Raw genomic sequence first — 19,234 nt, forward strand, 5'->3', positions numbered from 1 at the left:
CAGACAGTACCTGCCCGGAAGAGCTCACAGTCTAACTTGGAAAGACTGACAGGTAGATAACAGGAAGTATTTTTATCTCCATTTTACAGATAGGGAAGTGATGATTAGAGAGATTAAATACTTTGCCCTGGGTTACACAGAAAATCTGTGACAGAGCTGGTAACTGAGTTTAGAGCTCCTTAGTCTCAGTCCAGGGATGTAACCACAAGATCATCCTTCCACTCAAAATGTAGAGGTGACAGATATTGTACAACAACTTTTGTTTGCAACCACTTTTTTATTATCATACCTTGTTTGAGTTCTTCCTTTTAAATCATTCAGCACTGTGATGTTGTTAATTGTATAGCAATTTTCAGTATCCAGTGAGTAGATTATCCAGTATTACCTCATTAAAGAAACCAAAATTGATTGATAAAGATTATTTTTGATACACATAACTGGATCTCTTATCTTTCAATAAGATTAACAACTGATTAAATTAAATGGAAACCACTGTAGTTTACATACATAGAACTCAAACAGGAATGGATTAAGACTTTTTGTTGCCAAGATTGACCAAAATTGGGACCCCTCAAGTTTGTTTATGTACTTCTAATAACATGAGTGTCAAAGGAATAAAGGAAGTGAGTCGATTTACTTACCTTGGCAGTGACTTGCAAGTCAATAGGGATATCCACAAGGAAATAATGTCATGAACTTGCAAGGTGGCAGCTGCATTTATGAGTTTTACAAGATCTGATCATATAAAATCTGCAGTTTAAGGATCAAGCTATGAATCTTCAACTCAAATGTTGCTTTTGAGTTTTTTTGGATGTGACTGTAGGAAATCCACCAAAGGAACAGACAGATGTTTAAATGCCTTTGAAAGCAAATGCCTTAGAAAAATACCAGATATTAAATAGAATTATTTTTTAACAAAACTGAGCTTTGTCAGAGAGTTCAACAATCTTTGTCTTTAAAATTATTCAGAAGATAATAGGGAAGTGTTTGGAACATGTGTTAAGAATGAAGCCAGAGTCTGCCATGGCAGGCATGCCATTGGGCAGCTGGAGGAATGCACAAAAGGGACTGACCAAAAGAATCCTTCCATCAAACATTACTTATTCCAGGATTCAACAGCATAGAGTACATGGCAAGATAGAGGGGGATGGCAGAGCATCATTCATGCCATAAGCAACATCTGATAGCGTGGGCAGGATTCAGATCATGAAAGGAGTCTAGCTCCTGTAGTGATAAATACATTTTAAGTGCTTAAAATAGACACGTGGTGGACTGAGGTACAGCGATAGACTGAAACAGAGAGTTTCTGAGCCCCACTCTGGCTTCCTGAACTGCTTCAGTGGTTCAAAGCAGTTGAAGAGCAGAATTAACCAGACACCCGGGGATTTCATTGTGTAAGGGGATCCCTAGGTGGCATATGGAGAGTTGACTTAGTGGCTTTATGCCACCTTCACTTCCAGAGAAATTTGCTCATCATGCCATAATGCCATTGCTCATTGAATCCACCCAGCAAACAGGTTCTGTTATTCATCAACATGTATTTTCAACTGATCACATTCCTGTATCTTTCTTTACTTTTGTTTTTCCAGGTCATGGCAATACACCCAAATAAAGGTACTTCTAATGTCCTGTTTATACATGTCTTACATTTAGATGAAATTCAGGGCACTCATTGTTTAAAAAACAGGTACAACCATAAAATTATTTAAATACAGCTTTGTTTCCCAACTGGTTCTTGAGCTTTTCCAATGACAATGCTATTTTCCTTCAGCTTTCTTGAGGAAGCTGAACTTAATAGCAACATCCCCAAAGAAAACTCCATAGCTTTCACCCTCTTGATGTGGGCTGTTACGTCATTTTATTGCTTTTCAAATCCGCTGATGATCCCTTACTTCTATGTCTTTCATTTCCTGTCTGACTTCTGATATTTTCCTCTTTGCCTTTCTATTATTAATTATTATTCATTATTATTATTATTATATGTGTAAGCCACAGTCATGGACCAGGATCCCATTGTGATAGTTGCTGTACAAACACAGAACAAAAAAATGGTCCTGTGCCAAAAAGTTTATGATCTGACTGTAAGACAAGAGGAAACATGATACAGAGAGACGCAGGAATATAAGGGAAACAATGAGACAATATTGGTCAGCACGACAGGCAGTGATCTTGTCACGTCAGTGACCACACTGTTGTCAAGATATTTGTCGGCATCACAGCAAATATAGAGTTTTGAGGACAGATTTGGAGGAGGCTAATGAGGAATTTAGCAGATGGTTTTAGGGAGTTCCTCCGAAAGATGAGGGGCAGCATGGGAGAAAACACAAAGGTGCTTGTTTAAAAATTTAACAAGTGGGCGATGGAGGCTGGCATCATAAGCTGTAAGGAGGTAGGAACCAACAGCTTTCCTCCTCTCTCTTTTCCCTGTAAATGTCCATCATGACCCTCTCCTTCCCAACACTTGCTCTTCCTTTTCTCTCTATTTAGTGCACTTTCTTTCCTGTCTCTGGTCCTTTCCCTGCCACCTTTCTTCTACTCCCTTTTCCCCTCCAGCTGACAGTGTGGGAACATCAGTTGTGCGGCTCCCATACTACCCGGTCTCTTCATTGTCTCTCAGATCTCAACTCTGCTGCCTCTGTATGTAACAGGAGAGCATACAATGCTCTCACACCCTGAGCCTTAAACACTCAACACAGGACAGAAGGATTTGGCTAAAGCAGTGGTTCTCAACTGTGGTCCACCGCTTGTTCAGGGTAAGCCCCCAGCGGGCCGGGCCGGTTTGTTTACGTGCTGCGTCCACAGGTTCAGCCAATTGTGGCTCCCACTGGCCACGGTTTGCCGCGCCAGACCGATGGGGGCTGCAGGAAGGGTGGCCAGCACATCCCTTGGCCAGCGCCACTTCCCGCAGCCCCCATTGGCCGGGAGCCGCGATCGGCCAAACCTGCGGACTCGGCAGGTAAGCAAACTGTCCCGGCCCGCCAGGGGCTTTCCCTGAAGAAGCGGTGGACCACACTTAAGAACCACTGGGCTAGAGAAAACTGAAGTGTATACACAGTATTATTTTTTCAATTAAGTGTTTAGAAAAATCAATGCTTTCCTATAAGAAATTACTATACATATAACTCCAGTCTTCCATGCAATTAGTGCTGCAGAAAACTGGTGTGTTTGAGAATTCCTGAGGCGTGTGTAGAAATCAAATGTTCCCCTACTAAAATAATCTGAGGGAAGAGCCATACTGTAAACACATTTATAATCAATCCCTCCCCACCAACATAGTTACCTTTCTACTGGACTATCTCTCTCAAAACCTAAGTCACTGTCAGCCACAAAAATAGAGAATATGTATTATGCAGATACTCCTTAGCAACCTAAACCACATTACAACCATATACTAGAATAGGAAACAAAAGGGGAAAATGGCATGTGCAATATACATTAATTTTTATAGAATCAGCAAAGACTCACATGATTCTGTATCTAGGATAAAGCAAATTGACCAGCTTTGCTCTGGTAGCACTACAAAAGGAAATGAGACAGAGCCTTAAAGTCAAGAGAAAATGCTAAACTGAAGCTTGGCATGATAGGATACTAGTTCCTGCTAATTTCCAGAGGAGATCCAGCCAATCCAGGGTCTAACTATCTTTAGGAAATGCTGTAAAACCTCCCTTTGTGGAAACCATAACAAAAACAATGCTCACAAAACTAATCCTGCCCCCCTAAAATTCAATGTCTCTAATACCTCCCCATAATTAAAAAGCAGCCAAAGAAACAAAAACATAACTCTGTCCCCCAAGAATTTTTTTGTGTACTGAAAAGGGAGAAGAGCCCCATACACCAAGAAGTCCATTTTACACAGAAGGCTCAGAGACTATGGTGATGGGTGGCAGTATAAAAACCTTACCATAGCCAGAGAAAGCTTAGCGACTGACTCAGACTAAGTCACTGAATTATGTTTTACAAAGTATACAATATACAAAAATAAGAAGGAAATAAAGAAGGTCAGGAGAAGCTGTGAAAAACAAAGCTCACGCTTTTCAGCAAATAGTTTTAGTATCTGCAAGTAAAAAAATACCAGATGCAGGATATATTGTCTAAGCAGAGTTGTTTCTAATGCATTAGTATGCTTTTAAGATTTCCTTTGAGCCATGAGTTACTCTTTAAAAGGTTACTGCCTATGACGTTGGGCTCAAATTTTAATCTTTTAGATAGATAGATAAATAGATAGATAATTTACCAGCTTCATATCTAATTTTTTATACTGTGCCCATTAGTATTGTATCTGAGCATTTGGCACATTTTCCCCCTAAATGAACACACAAGGTTCTTTAATTGACTCTAGCCACCAGTCAGTGAGAATTGTTTTTCAGGGGCATTATTGTAAAAGAGCTAGGTCAAAGATGTGCATTTTAATTTTTACTCTGAAGATGCTGAGGTTTGATATTATTCTGATCTCATCTGGAAATGAGCTCGGCAGTCATGGGCTAGTCCCTGAGAAAGCTGTGTGTCCTGTGCTCAGGAAGGTGACTCTTGAGGCTGGCAGTTCTATTATTCCAGTGGCACAGTTCTGCTGTGGGAAGTCACCATGATCACACAGGGTGGAGAGGTTTCTTGGGTAAACTGGGCGAATCCCACATAGGACTTTGAAGATGAGGACCAAATTTTGAAACTGGTCCAGTGGGACTGCTGAGGTGATGTGCTCTCGGAGGCCTCAGTTGCTCGGCAGAAAGGCTGCTGCATTCTGAACCAGTGTAGCCTTTTTAAAGTCAGCGATGTGATTCCTAGAGGTAGATTGTTACAATAATCAGCCTGGTGGTTACCATGGCCAAATCCAGATCAGACAGTTCAGAGGTACTGGCTTGTTGTGGTTGTAGGATGGCATATTGCCCAGCCATGGCTATTTGGCTATGCAGAGGCAAAAAGAGTACAAATAATTAGAGTGACATAAGGATAATGGGAGAAGAGGTTAAGGAGGATGAAACAGATGGCAAACAATATGCAATACTGGATGAAGTACAATCTGTAAGCAGGAAATAGACAATAATGGTTTATTGGTACTTCACAAGCACTGAAAGGAAGGGGCCATCTCCAAGATGGTGGTCTACATTGCAGTGTTGCTCCTTATGGTGATGCTTTCCTGAATCCCAGGTTTTGCCAGTGTTTTCCTTTAACATGCCACATCTCGGAGTTGGTTGGCTGCTTTAGAACTTTGCTAATTTAACCTGTTTCATAACAGCTCTGCCTAGTCTGCTGAAGGGCTCTGCTGACTGCCTGTCAACACAATTAAAGGCGTTTCACTGAGCTCACTGCAAGGGCTTGGTCGATGGGCTAGCAGAAGTAAGGGAGGAGAGGCTAGGAAAGCTTTGGCAATGGCACCTACAATTAATCCCAGCTCTGACCATTACACTGATTTCTGGCAGCTGCCCAGTCAGAGTTAATTCTCACAACCCTGGACACGTTGGTTGGAGGTTGAGGCTATGGGACTACTGGCAATATAGGGCAAATGCAGAATAATAGAGACACTGGCCCTAGCCCCAACCCCGTTCAGCAAGGCATTTACCGACATGTTAACTTTAAGAACATGATTAAATGCTTTGCTGAATAGGCAGAGGATTACTCATGTGCTTAAGTGTTTTGCTGAATCAGGACCCCACATAGTTAGCATGGTTAAGGCTTATGCAATTGAATGGAGATGATGGGTGAAATCCTGACCCCACTGAAATCAATAGAAAAACAGTGAGGAGTCCTTGTGGCACCTTAGAGACTAACACATTTATTTGGGCATAAGCTTTCATGGGCTATAACCCACTTCATCAGATGCATGGAGTGGAAAATACAGTAGGTAGGTATAAATACACAGCACATGAAAAGATGGGAGTTACTGAGCGGGGGAGGGGGAGGGGTCAGTGCTAATGAGGCCATTTCAATTAGGGTGGATGTGGCCCATTTCCAACAGTTGACAAGAAGGTGTGAGTATCAACAGAGGGAAAATTATTTTTTGTAATGACCTAGCTACTCCCAGTCTTTATTCAGGCCTAATTTGATGGTGTCAAGTTTGCAAATTAATTCCAGTTCTTCAGTTTCTCGTTGAAGTCTTGTTTTTGAAGTTTTTTTGTTGAAGAATGGCCACTTACTACACCTACTACAGGACACCTACTACAGGACAGGCCCAACAAAGAAAGTAACAGAACGCCACTAGCCATCACATACGGCCCCCCCAACTAAAACCACTTTTTCTGTATTTTTGGGAGGTTGAGTGACATGATGAACCCTTGAAGCTTTTGTGGCATAATAATCAAAAAACGAACACAAGGTTTATTTATTTTGCTTTGAGTGAAATACATTTCTCATTTAGGACTAATAGAGACATGGCTGAGAGCACAAATACACTAACAAAACAATTTCCCAATGTTGTCATGTTGTGCCGTGTTGAGGAAGACAATAACCAGTCTTGTACCCAGGAATGATGAAGGAAAGCTAAGAATGGGAATGTGTTTTTGCACAAATGATAAACTTGTGTGAACAAAACCACATTTGCATTAATGTTAGTGAATTGTGAATAATTTGTGCCAATATCGCTGAACTAAGAATTCAGAATTTGAATGAATAATAAAAAGTTATTTGACAGTATTCAAGCAGCTTTACTCCTGACTTATTTCTATGCTTGTAAATAGTGCTATAATTGCTTGTATTTTGATTGTGGTGTTTTTGAGGGGGTAATCAGGAAGTTACTGAACAATGCACTTGTAAATTGTACTAAAAATAACCAACCAAACAAAAAAATCCCACCAAAGTATAATTTAACTATACAAAAGCAGCACTTCTGCATGAACAACCAGCAGGTATATTATACTTTATTCAAGACCATATATCACAAAGAGCAAAGGGAACAGTGGGAGGAAAAGTAGGGTCTGGATAACATAATACTGGCTCATCTGGAATTCAGAGAGTTTTCTACTAATGTCAATGACTAAGTATGATTTAGAATTTTTTCAAATTTCCTCTCAATTTCAGTGATTTGAACAAGTACCAAAATCCCTTGAGAATGAGAACTAATCATTCACATGGGTGCACTCTTAAAAGCCAGTCTTCTTAATAAGAGGACACTGTCAGTCAAGGAATATCAGCCACCATTCACAAACATATGCCTATTCCGAAAGGGTGCTTTATTTTAAGTACATGTATAAGTGCTTTCCTAAATTGGAGCCTTAGATCTTGTCAGGATGACAAGTTTGTGTGCGACAGTTGGTGTGTAAATCTACAACACACTTGCATGCCAGATACTAACTGTCCATGTGAACCCTGGTGCCATGCACTAAAGTTCCCTAGGGTGCTTTCCTCTACTTCTTTTTCAAAGCAGGGTAAATAAAAGTGCACTAGGGAACTTTTAGTACGCAGTGCCAGGGTCTGTATCAACAGTTAGTGAGTGGCAGGCTAGTATGCTGTAGATTTACACACATCTTATCGCACACTAAGTGTTCATCTAGACACGCCCTCAGTACATATTCTGGAAGCTGCACCCTGTCCAGAAAGTAGTACCTCATACAGGTAACAGTGATCACTTAGCTTGTCATATTGCCTGTGTTTTCTTTTTATTGGGATGTGGAAGAAGGCAGCTTAAAATTCAAGGGTCCCAAATTCTTATTGTGCAGGCAGAGAAAAGATAATATCATTCTGAATTCTATTTTTGTGAGAGACCTGTGGATAATGGGACACAAACCTCTTGTTCTTTGGGTTAAGAAAATACCAGGAATAAAAACCTCTACCCTGGTAAATCACTGTTACCACGTCTACAACTCTCAGCTGACATAAGTCTTTGTCCCTATAGTGTTGCTTATGAGAAGGATTGCCAAAGAGGAATTTATGGTGTTGAGGCAGGAGGTGGGGTGGTAAGAAAGTGGGCTTAGGAATGGTCTTGAATTGTGTGGCATGGACTCATTTGTTGGTCTCAAGGGTCGTAAGAGAGAGATTCCCATGTCAGAAAAAATTACAAGACACAGTCGTCAAAAGAAAAAAACAACGAGGAGTCCTTGTGGCACTTTAGAGACTAACAAATTTATTTGGGCATAAGCTTTCGTGGGCTAGAACCCACTTCATGCCCAAATAAATTTGTTAGTCTCTAAGGTGCCCCAAGGACGCCTCGTTGTTTTTGCTGATAGAGACTAACATGGCTACCACTCTGAAACCAGTCCTCAAAAGGTGGAGAAAGACAAGCAATCTTGGAGATTGTGCAAGAAAAATAAATACAGGAACTGGAAAATTCAAGATTATCAAGCAATGGCACCACAATGAATATTCTAAAGGTACTGAAGTAGTATGTCCTTGAAACTATCACTTTTGCTATCACTGTAAACTATCACTATCAGTACAAAAGGTTGTTTGTTTGTTTTTTTCTCTCCTGCTGGTAATAGCTCACCTTACCTGATCACTCTCCTTACAGTGTGTATGGTAACACCCATTGTTTCATGTTCTCTGTGTATATAAAATCTCCCCACTGTATTTTCTACTGCATGCATCTGATGAAGTGAGCTGTAGCTCACGAAAGCTTATGCTCAAATAAATTTGTTAGTCTCTAAGGCGCCACAAGTACTCCTTTTCTTTTGCTTGGATAAGCTTTGAGGAGGGCTATATGCTGCCAGTGTTACATAAAGAGTTTTATATCTTTATTTAAACTACATTATTAAAACGAATGTAAAGTAATCTGCTGTAATGCCTTGTCCTTTTTGGCACTGTGTACACTTGACAGGGGAAAAAGAGGCTGCACTTGTTATCTCACTGATGAATAAATGCAAAAGTAAATCCTTATTATGAAGCTTGCTTATATGGGGCTGTCTCAGATATAAAACCATTATATCCTGCCTCTAAACTACATTATGCCCAAATGTGAAAAGGAAAATTTTACAATGTGGCATTTCTTACTGCACATTTGAATTTGTATAAAGGGAGGTATACAGCTTTTAATGTGTATCAGTAAAAGTCTTTGGTTTAAATTTCTTGGAACTAGGTCACATAAAGCACTCATTTAAGATAAATGAGTACATGTATGTGCCTATGCTCTGTGTGCATCTTTATTTATGTTTTTGTATATATAACTGTATTAGAGAGAGATTTGCTAAAGGCAAAATAATGACACATACTTTTACTGGTTCAGAAGTGGTTACTGTTTTTGGCTTATATGAAGCTATCCCATACAGAGCTCGCTGCACCTCTGTCCTCTTTCTGATCTGTCTGAGGGCACCCCTCAGGTGTCAGGACTCATGCCTTTACCTTGCCTGAGGTGAAACTCCACAATTCTCCTGCTCTTAGACCAGACCCTGGGCTACAGCACTCTGTATATCACTGTTTTTACCCAAGCAGGTCCAAAACATTTGGCACCTGTGGTTCTTCCCTTTTGGAGGTCGTGACCAGTGGTATACAGTGAACAAAGAGTCTTCTTTAAACCAAAATATTATTTATTTTAACAATAGGAGCTAAGCTTTTAGAGAAAAAAAATCATTTTAAAACAGTCTACACACATTGATAATACCTCAAGGCTCACCATCCCCTGAGCAGGCCTAATTTATCCAGATACCCCATTAGGTACTTGTGTCTCAGCCTGGTTCCCCTGAACAACTGCTATCTCTTCTTCAGGACACTTTTTTACCTCACTATAGTTCTTTTGATGTTTTGTGTTCCTGGATCTTTACCTGTCCTACAGTCTCTCTTAATCTTCAAGTATTTGCAGAGAAGTGGCTTATCTTGAGCTATTCTTTTACATTTTTGCTTGTTTTTTCCTTATAACCTCCTATTAAACACTTACAATAAACATCCAAATAACCAGGTCATCCACTCCAATTCCATTACAGAAACAATATACCAATCTTCACTGTACAGCATACTGCCACTGCAGGACAGAGAATGCCTAAAATGCCATTAAATATGTGCAAGAAAAAAATCTATGAAGATTAAGCAAAGTAAGGAGAAGATGGAGAGATGAGTATTCTCAGACCATGGTGGATGGAAAAAATATTGGAGGTTCAAGTGTCATAAAAATCCTTCAGGAAAAAAAAAAGTACTATCTGGCCTGTTAGATGAGAAACCAAAAATTCACATTTCAGACATTCAGAAAAACAAACAAACAAAACACATCAGCTGTCTAAAGATGTGAGTGCTAGATAAATGACTACATTAAAAAAGTTTTAACTTTTTAAATGGCCAGGTTAAATAACACTATTAGTGCTAAATTGGCCCTTTTCGCGAGATTAATATGGGAACTGTCATCTGTGTATGGAAATAAAGTGAATTGTCATTATATCTAACTTGACTGGCCCCATTAAAGAAGTCCAAAATCTGTAACTCCACTGCTTCTGCTGACTGTGTACGTCCACACTGTAAAGGCACTGACAGAGAGAGAGAGAAAGAAAGAGAGAGAGAGAGAGATCTTAGCCTTATGTATGCTTCAAGTTAAATGAGAACTCCCCGCCCTGACAGAGTGAGCATGCAAGCATTTTCCTTGCTATTTTACCATTAATGCCTGAAATTATTTATGTTCAATTTGGTACCCATACTGTTTGGGTCTTTATCTGTCAACTGAAGGGAGGAACTATTATTTTCCTTAAAAAAATCTTTGCCTTTGTTGAATCTGCAAAAAGCTGTTTTCAGGCTCTGCACGTGGGAATGTAGCAATAAGATATGGTAGGGATAATGTACTGAAGCAAGAGCCACTATAATCTGATGCTCTACTGAATAAACTAGAGGGAATGCTGTGAAATCTGTTGCTCCCAACCTATTATGTCCAGTGAGCCCTCTCTTGCAATTTAGCCAGCAAACTGATATTCCAGGATTCTGCTCCAAGCTGTAACAAGCCACCTGCCTTCTGCTAATAGAATCCAGAGAGGAAGGAGACATTCCAACAAAGATATTATAGGGACCAAACTTAACTAGACTATATGAATTGTTGGATCCTATTAAAGAAGTTCTGTATTAAAATCACAAATGAGTTTGATTCCCCATAGTTTAAATTCCAGGGTATTACTAATTAAGAGGTCTCTTGGTTTTTGGTACTGTTTCTCTCCCTCTATGTGTGAAACTTGCAAGCTGCTAATTGTGTTAGTACATTCTAAGACAGAGTCTGTTCTCAAAGCAATTCACAAAGACTCAAAGCAATACTCTAACAACAGAAACAGCACCCAGAGACTCCCCGCCCTTTTGTTGTATTAACAATTGTGATTAAAATAGAGATAGAGGATGTATGTGGACGGATGCTTGGTGTGGATAACAACTGAATGATCAGGGAGGTGCCAGCCTAAGAATCCAGTGTCCATCGGCTGAAGAAGGCGTCAAGTGGAAATAACCAGAGGACCCCCGGAGGGCAGACTGGAATCCACCCAACAGCCTCAAGAATGGGAGAACCAAAGAACAAGATAACTTCTTGGAGCCGTCAGGAATGTGCTATCTGCTGATTGATTCAGCAACAGCATGATGAAGCAATTCCCATAGACTGGCATAGGAAGAAATTCCTATAAAAATAGACTCTTAAAAAGTGAGAACTTTGGGGTCTGATTCTGCAAACCAACTTCCAGGAGCATCAGATGAGCATCTGACAAGGCCCTGCTCCCTCCTCATGTCCAGGCCACCTGGCCAGTGGCTTGGCATGAGCAACTCTAAGGCTGGTAACTATGATGACAACCTTGCAGAACCTGTGTGTGTGTGTGTGTGTGTGTGTGTGAATGTGTGAATGTGTGAATAAATATGAGATTGAATGGAATGTTATAGCTATAACTAACTGCTTACTATGATAACAACCTTGCAGAACCTGTGTGTGTTTGTATGAATGAATGAGTGAATAAAGATGAGATTGAATGGAATGTTACAGCTGTAACTAACTGCTTACTATGATTCTTTCTGTATTCACAATAAATGTGGTATTTTGCCTTTTTCCCTTTAATAAGATCCTGCTGGTTTTTAATTTATTGGTATAACAGAATGACTGACCCCTTTCTAACACTATTGATTTTAGAGAGCTACTGGGCTTGAGATTCATCTCTGCTGTCAGAGAGGTGTGTAAATTATATCCTTTTGTAGCAAAAAGAGCAACTGTACCTAAGGGATTAAGTTTGGGTTTGCATCATCACCTTCCCTGGATTCTCCCTGGGGAGGGCTGCTGTAAACTGAGGTTGGGGCTCAGAACAGACCGCAGCAGCAGAGGCTACATGGAGTATACCTTACACCAGGGATTGGCAACCTTTGGCATGTGGCCCGTCAGGGAAATCCGCTGGCGGGCCGGGATAGTTTGTTTACCTGCAGCATCCACAGGTTCGGCTGATTGCAGCTCCCACTGGCCACGGTTCTCCATTCCAGGCCAATGGGGGCTGCAGGAAGTGGCGGCCAGCACATCCCTCAGCCCGCGCCATTTCCTGCAGCCCCCATTGGCCTGGAGCGGCGAACCGTGGCCAATGGAAGCTGCTATCGGCCAAACCTGCGGACGCTGCAGGTAAACAAACCATCCCAGCCCACCAGCAGATTTCCCTGATTGGCTGCGTGCCAAAGGTTGCTGATCCCTGCCTTACACCACTGAAAACACCATTTGGCCTAGGTTATGCAAGCAGAAGCAAATAGTGAAAGAAATACTAGAATGAGTAGGGGCAGCATACACTGAACTATCTAAAAAGATTGAGCAAGCTCTCTGGCATGTGATTCTCCAGATTGCCCAGAGGAATTGTGGCTGACTCAGCCAGATTTATTCCATAAACCCCTGCTATTTAGCAGCTCCTCTGTATTGGAGCTACCCAATAACCCTAAACACAAATACAGGCTATAACTAAAATGACACATTATAGCCTATATTAATTTTTTTTACATTGGTTTGATAGGATGAAATGTGAGGAAAAAATAGCACTACTGGCAAAGAAATAAAGTTAGGGACTCAGGGTAGCCTTAAATTTTAGTTCAGTAACTGTAAAAGCATCCCAAAATCATAATCCTGTAGTTGCTCATAAATAGAAAACTGAGATGTCATCTATGAGCATAATAGTACAAGGTGTTTTTTATTTATTTTTTTATTCCACTGCTCAAACATACAATGCAGTTCTTTTAAAGAAGAATTTTAAGGAGTCTGATTCACATCTCCATTGAGCAGACATTTTTATGTAAGTCTAATTTTAACAGTGTAATCTTTTGTGGTGATTTTAAAGTCTCATAAGAGTAAAATTGCCCTATTTTAAAATTTTTATAAAGACAAACACAAAAGATTAATTTTATGGACACATGCTGGAGAAGCAAAACACAAGTAAGCACCAGACATGTGTCATTCAGACAAAGGTTATTCCTTCATCTTGATTCTGAAGTAACTTCATATTGTTTTTAATGCTTAATTGACACATCATAAGAGACTTGTGTACAAGAGAGGGATTACTATGACAGGGCAAGCAGGACATAGGTAATTGAGAAGCTTGTCTGTTGAATTTAAAGAACTGAGCATAAACAATCCATATGCTTTTTTCTTGGCTGAAGTCAGGACTGTCGGAAAGTTAAAGCAATAAATAGCATCTCAATCAAAACATTAGCTTGGAATTCCAGCAAAAGATTTAGGACTTGATTCTACAACTAGCTTCAGTGGGAGTGATCTGAGAAGATAAGCTACAGAATTGAAAGAGTATTGTTGCTCAAAAATCAGGTGAGTCACACAAGGTATAAATTTGGCCAATTGCCTTTCCTTAAAAAAAAAAAAAATCAGCAGTCTAACACTAATAGTCTAGTCCATTAGGAAGTACACAATTGGATTCACCAACTATTCTATTCCTAACTTCCTTTGAATCAGAGTCATTTAATTAAGTAACGTTCTATTTTCTGAGGGAGTTTTTAACTCTCTGATTGTTTTTAATTTTGAAATGATCAGACCCTATTCTGTAGCTTCTTCTCACACACAACTCCAACTACAGTCAATAGGAGTTCTATGTACAGAAGAGCTGCGTGGTCAAGTCATAAGTCTTTTTTTTCCTTTTTGGACCCTCTGCCCACATCCCTTTGTCTTATGCCTTGAGATGCTTTTTACTGCATTTAACTTTCCACGTGTACTTCAGACAAAAGTACACAGGAGCCACAGACTAAATTTGACCCATTGTTTCTAGGATTCCAAGAGATTTTTCAGATTTTAAGAGACAAGCTCCCACTTGAAGGAACAGGGCTGTGGCTCGCGAGTAAGACGCTAATAATCTTGAAACACATTGATTACAAGGAACAGATTGTTTAATGGTATGAATGTTCTTTCATTTTTGAAATGTCAGTCTGTGGTGGTTGGCTGAGTGGAGCAGCCTGGGTGTAGAGGGAGTTTTAAAAATAGCAGCCACGCAGGTATGAGGTCTTTATGAAATTTCATGCTGAGCTACTAAGAGCAAGACTAAACTCCAATTAATGTACTGTGTGATTAGAAGAAAATCAACCTGGGGATGGTAGCCCAGTCTAGGGAACAAGTGCATGGATGCTAATGCCCTAATGAAAGTCTAGCCCAACCTCACAAATGTGGTGATGTTGGTTATTGTTTATTATTTCTCTTGCAGTAGCATCTAGAGGGCAGGGCCCCATTGTGCTCAGCACTGTACAAATATATAAAAAAGATTGTCCCTGCCCAAAAGAGCTTACCAGGTAAGTATAAATTGAGTGACAACAGGTCGATAGGACAGACACACAGAGCACAAGGTAACAAGCAGGTGATTATAATCAGCATGATGAGCAGTGGCCACAGAACAGTACCCTGTCTATCATGCGGGTTTATAGCAAGGGGAAGATCAGAGTAGCCTGGGCCAATCTCCCCCACTACATTACCTGGAATGCCACAATGGGCCTTCAGATAGGGCCTCACCCCTATAGGAATGTCATTGATTTGAAGCATTAAAATTCAAATGCCATTATATACATTTTACAAGATCACCCATTCCCTCGAGGAAGAGGAGTAAAGCTGCCATCCTCTCTCTGACTGACTACAGCTGAAAGGAACAACCATAGCAAACACGGAGGATAGGATTTTCAAAAACGTTCAATGAGGGCCCAACTCTGCTTCCATTGAATTCAATGGTATAGTAAAGGAAGCTGAGACAGGCCAATGTTGGACCCCTCTGAAAGTCTCATGCAAAAGGTTTAAAACACACCAACCATTAGGACATACAGATCATATATACCCCCTATAAGTTTGCCACCGCTATGAGCAGGTGTTTAATCATAACAGTCTCCTCAGTAGAATCCACACCCATATCAGGATCACATCGCATTTCAAAAGATTGACATTAGCTGAAAACAGCTAGAGTCATGCCCGACGAGTTACATTTCCAGTCAGCCACAAAACTGAACAGTGTGCTCCCAGGTGTGGACATGCCTACAGCAGTATTAGTGATCTGGCATCTCAGTCTCCCTAAAATGCTGTAATTTTGGTGTACAGGCGTATACCTCAAAGCAAGTGAGAGGAAACAGGTGCTTAGGAATCATTCAACCTCAATATGGGATATTGGCAGTACAGCAAATGGCCATTCCAATATGTCTAAAGGGTGCCAGTATCACCAGCTTAAAGACTCCTAGTGCACACATTCAAGCATTCCAGGTGTCAGGGTGTGTCAGGCTCAGGAATGTCCACCATGAACACAAAGACTGGGACAGGGAAACAAGGAAGTCTGGAGAACTCTGGGGGCACAAACCCTGTGTGAGGGTGGCCCGGGATGGAAAGGAGCCTCATGGGGACATCTTTTTCATTTCCAGACTTGTAAAAGCAATCCATCCACAGGAAATAAACCACTCATCAACATACTTCTTACTACAGATGGCCCCCAATCAGAATCCCAGAGCCAAACATGCCTGAACTATGGTGGCTTGAATCTAAACTTTGCCTCCAGGGCTCTAATTGACTAATTAATATTTATGTATGGTGCTTAGCATAATGGGGCCTTGACCGAGGCCTTTAGGTGCTATTGCAATACAAATAAATACTAATTCACAGGAAGAAGAACCTATGAAAGACCCATTCTTAGCCAGCTGCAGCTCGCATTGAGTGAAATCTTCCACTTCTGCAAACTGCTTTCTCACAGTTTGTCTCAATGCTTATGGAAAGAAATCTAAATGGAAACAACTTAAGAGCATGGTAGTGAATTCAGTTGCAAAATTAACAATAATAATAAAAAAACTTATATTACAGTTAAGTCTCACAGGGGTGAAAGTAGACAGCTGGACATGGGTAAGTTTGAGCAAATGTCTATAGGGCTACCAGCCTCTGTTATTTGATATGTATATCTCTATGAAAGAAAGTAGAAGGGAAGAGCATACGATGAGCAACATTTAATATAGGCACTATTAGCTGTTCAATTTTATGTAAATGCAACCAGTGGTTAATATAATCAATAATTATTTTAAGAACTGTCAAACATCATTTTACTCAGCCATGTGTTGCCATTTATATACTACACCACAGAAGTAAACCAATGACCTGTAGCTTTATTTTGGACCAACAAAATGGCACCTTCTTCACTGAGATTATTTATATTAGTTTATTCACTGTGATCTTGTCTGAAATCATTTCAAAACAGGAACGCTAAGAAAAATGTTATCTGCTGGGTTAAAGCTATGCTGCAGTTAATAATAATTTTCAGAGCTGGGTTTTAACGGTAATAAAAAATGGAAACATGGGATTGCTACTGTAAAACCTGTCAAATAAATGCAAAAAGGACATAAACCCGAAAAAATAGCTCTCACATAAAATCTCACCGCAAGATAAAATTCAGCTTTTGGGCAAAAAAGAGAGCGATAGCTCCTGCAACTTCCATAAATAATTCACTGCTAGCTTGTAAACAATAGAGAAGCACAGTATGAATGCCAAAGAGGGTCTTTATATGTCATAAAGCCACTCAGAAGTGCACTTGCTGCAGCAAGGCTGGCTGTGCGCTTTGATGTGCTGGAAAAGAAACTGCTAAGCTGAGGTCATCAGTTAGTAGAAAACAATTTCCCTCATACAGAGAAGCAGACTTACTGCTATGCTTCTGACACAGACAGATTGGATTTAAAAAACAAGACTGCATAATGTGGGATTTGCCGGGGGAAAGAAAGCTTGTACACACCTTATGAATGACCAAAACTCAAGCAAAATAGATGACTCTTGTTTCAGTGTCTACAGAAAGTTGACATGACTGTGACCGAGGTCATGGGGTGGCATATTTGCACTTTTAATATGAAGTTGGCATGATTTAATCCTCTTCCTAACTAAACCACTTCCACAGAGGTCTTTGGTTGCTCCATTTGTTAACTGTCAGACTGAAGAATTTAAGTGAAATAGGTGTAGATTTTGTTTCATATCATGGGCAGATTTAAGAGGGCAGCCCCATCTGTAAGTTGACATGTAATACAGAAGAAAAGTCTAGGTTGTTGCTTTGTGATACTGTCCCTGAGGTTTCTAGATGGATATGGTATGTGAAGTAGAAAAAATCCAGTGATAAATAGCTATATAAATATTGAATGTACTATGCGAAAGCTATTCAGGTCACACATCTAAGAAATTACCAGCACTGCTGAGAAAAAACGTACCATAACAATCATAGTAAAAATAATGGGTGGGGGGGGAGGGAAGAGGGATATGCACTTTTTGAGATTCAAGAGAAGAAACCCCCCACAAGATTACAGAGTGCTGGCGGTGTGATCTGGGGGGACATAATCAATGTGGCAGAAAAAGAAAAGGCAGAAGATCATATCAATGTTACATTTCTTGACTTCTTTCAGAAGCCTCTCACATTGCTTTGAAGTATTATTTGTAATTGCTTTGACCTGCTCCTCCTCTCCCAAGCTTACGATTCATACTTTCTTGATGTCAAAAGCCTTTCCAAAGTACTTTTTGTCATCTGCTGCTTTAAAACCCATTCAAAGGGCCACATCAACATTTCACATATCCTAGGTTGAGAAGCATCAACTTTTCTTGCAAAGGCCTTGCCTTTTGAAAGAGGAGGAAGAAAGAAACTAGCTGATATCAAACAGTGGAGACAGAGGTACAGACAATGCAGAAAAAGAACTAGAACCAATCACACACTTTTGTTATTTTGGATCGATCACATTGTTTATATATTAAAAAATGTGCATTTCTTTAGTGTAGCTAAGCAAGAAGTGTAATTATGATGGGCCTCAAAAACCTGTTCAAGTGATACACTGTAACACTAGACAAAAAAGGAAGCAGGTTTATGACTATCTCCTGATTACCAGGTTTAGCACAGGGCAGAATTGTTCCCTTAAAATTGTGATCAGCCTGAATCTGAAGCAAACTAAACCTGAACGTTTCCTGAAGTTTCAAAAAATAGATATCTCTCTGACCTGCAAAACCAAAACTGAACCAGACTCATGAGATGTCTAGAAACAACAGATCTGAGTCTAATGGAATAATCATCACAATTACTTTTCCAAAATGAACCCACAAGCCTAGTGAGTTTCACCCTTCACTGGCTTTAACAACATATTTGTCATATTAACATAACATATATTCATGTCCTTTGTGAACATAAAGGGCCAGGTCTCTGGTTTCAGCCAGTGAACACAGTGTAGCTCAGGAAGTGGGAGGTGTAAGCCCCCTTTGTGCTTCTCTGATCCTTGGGCCAGATGGACCTGCTTCCTCTGGCTCAGGCACCTTGCCAAAGTCACTGGATCCTGGAGGGAAAACTGAGAGCACAGAAAAACGTGAATATGTCTTACAAAGGGGGCTGATGCTGCAGCCATGATATCACAGTGCTCATTGCAGACTTGGCCCCACACCAGATAAAACAAAATAAACAAGTAGAAACATTCAAAAGGTTTTTTAAAAAAGAGGCTACTTACAGCCAACAATGGTCAGGTCACTGGTAGGACACAACCTCCCAACTACATTCTGCTATTGTTCAGTCCACATTGTGGGATGGCATTTGTCCCTCAAGACACATGTAGAGACTCATAGACTCTGCAGACCGAATCACTTGGAGGAAATACTGAATGTCATATCATGGTTCATCTCTTATTGGACAATGTGCATATTCTTCCTGCCAATTCCCTTTCATGAGGACCTTGTGTAGGCCACCCCTACGTGTCACACTGACATATAATAAGGTGAACCAGGCCAGCAGCACACTTGTGAAACTATCTATAAGATTCCATTTGTGTTCCCAGTGGTCCCCTTTCCCTGCCTTCTCTGTCTCATTCACCACAAAGCAAATAGGTAAGAACCTGGCCTTTCTGTCTCTCCCCAAATCCCCAACCCACCCATATTCCA

Source organism: Natator depressus, chromosome 1 (assembly GCF_965152275.1).
Source record: "Natator depressus isolate rNatDep1 chromosome 1, rNatDep2.hap1, whole genome shotgun sequence".
NCBI lineage: Eukaryota > Metazoa > Chordata > Testudines > Cheloniidae > Natator > Natator depressus.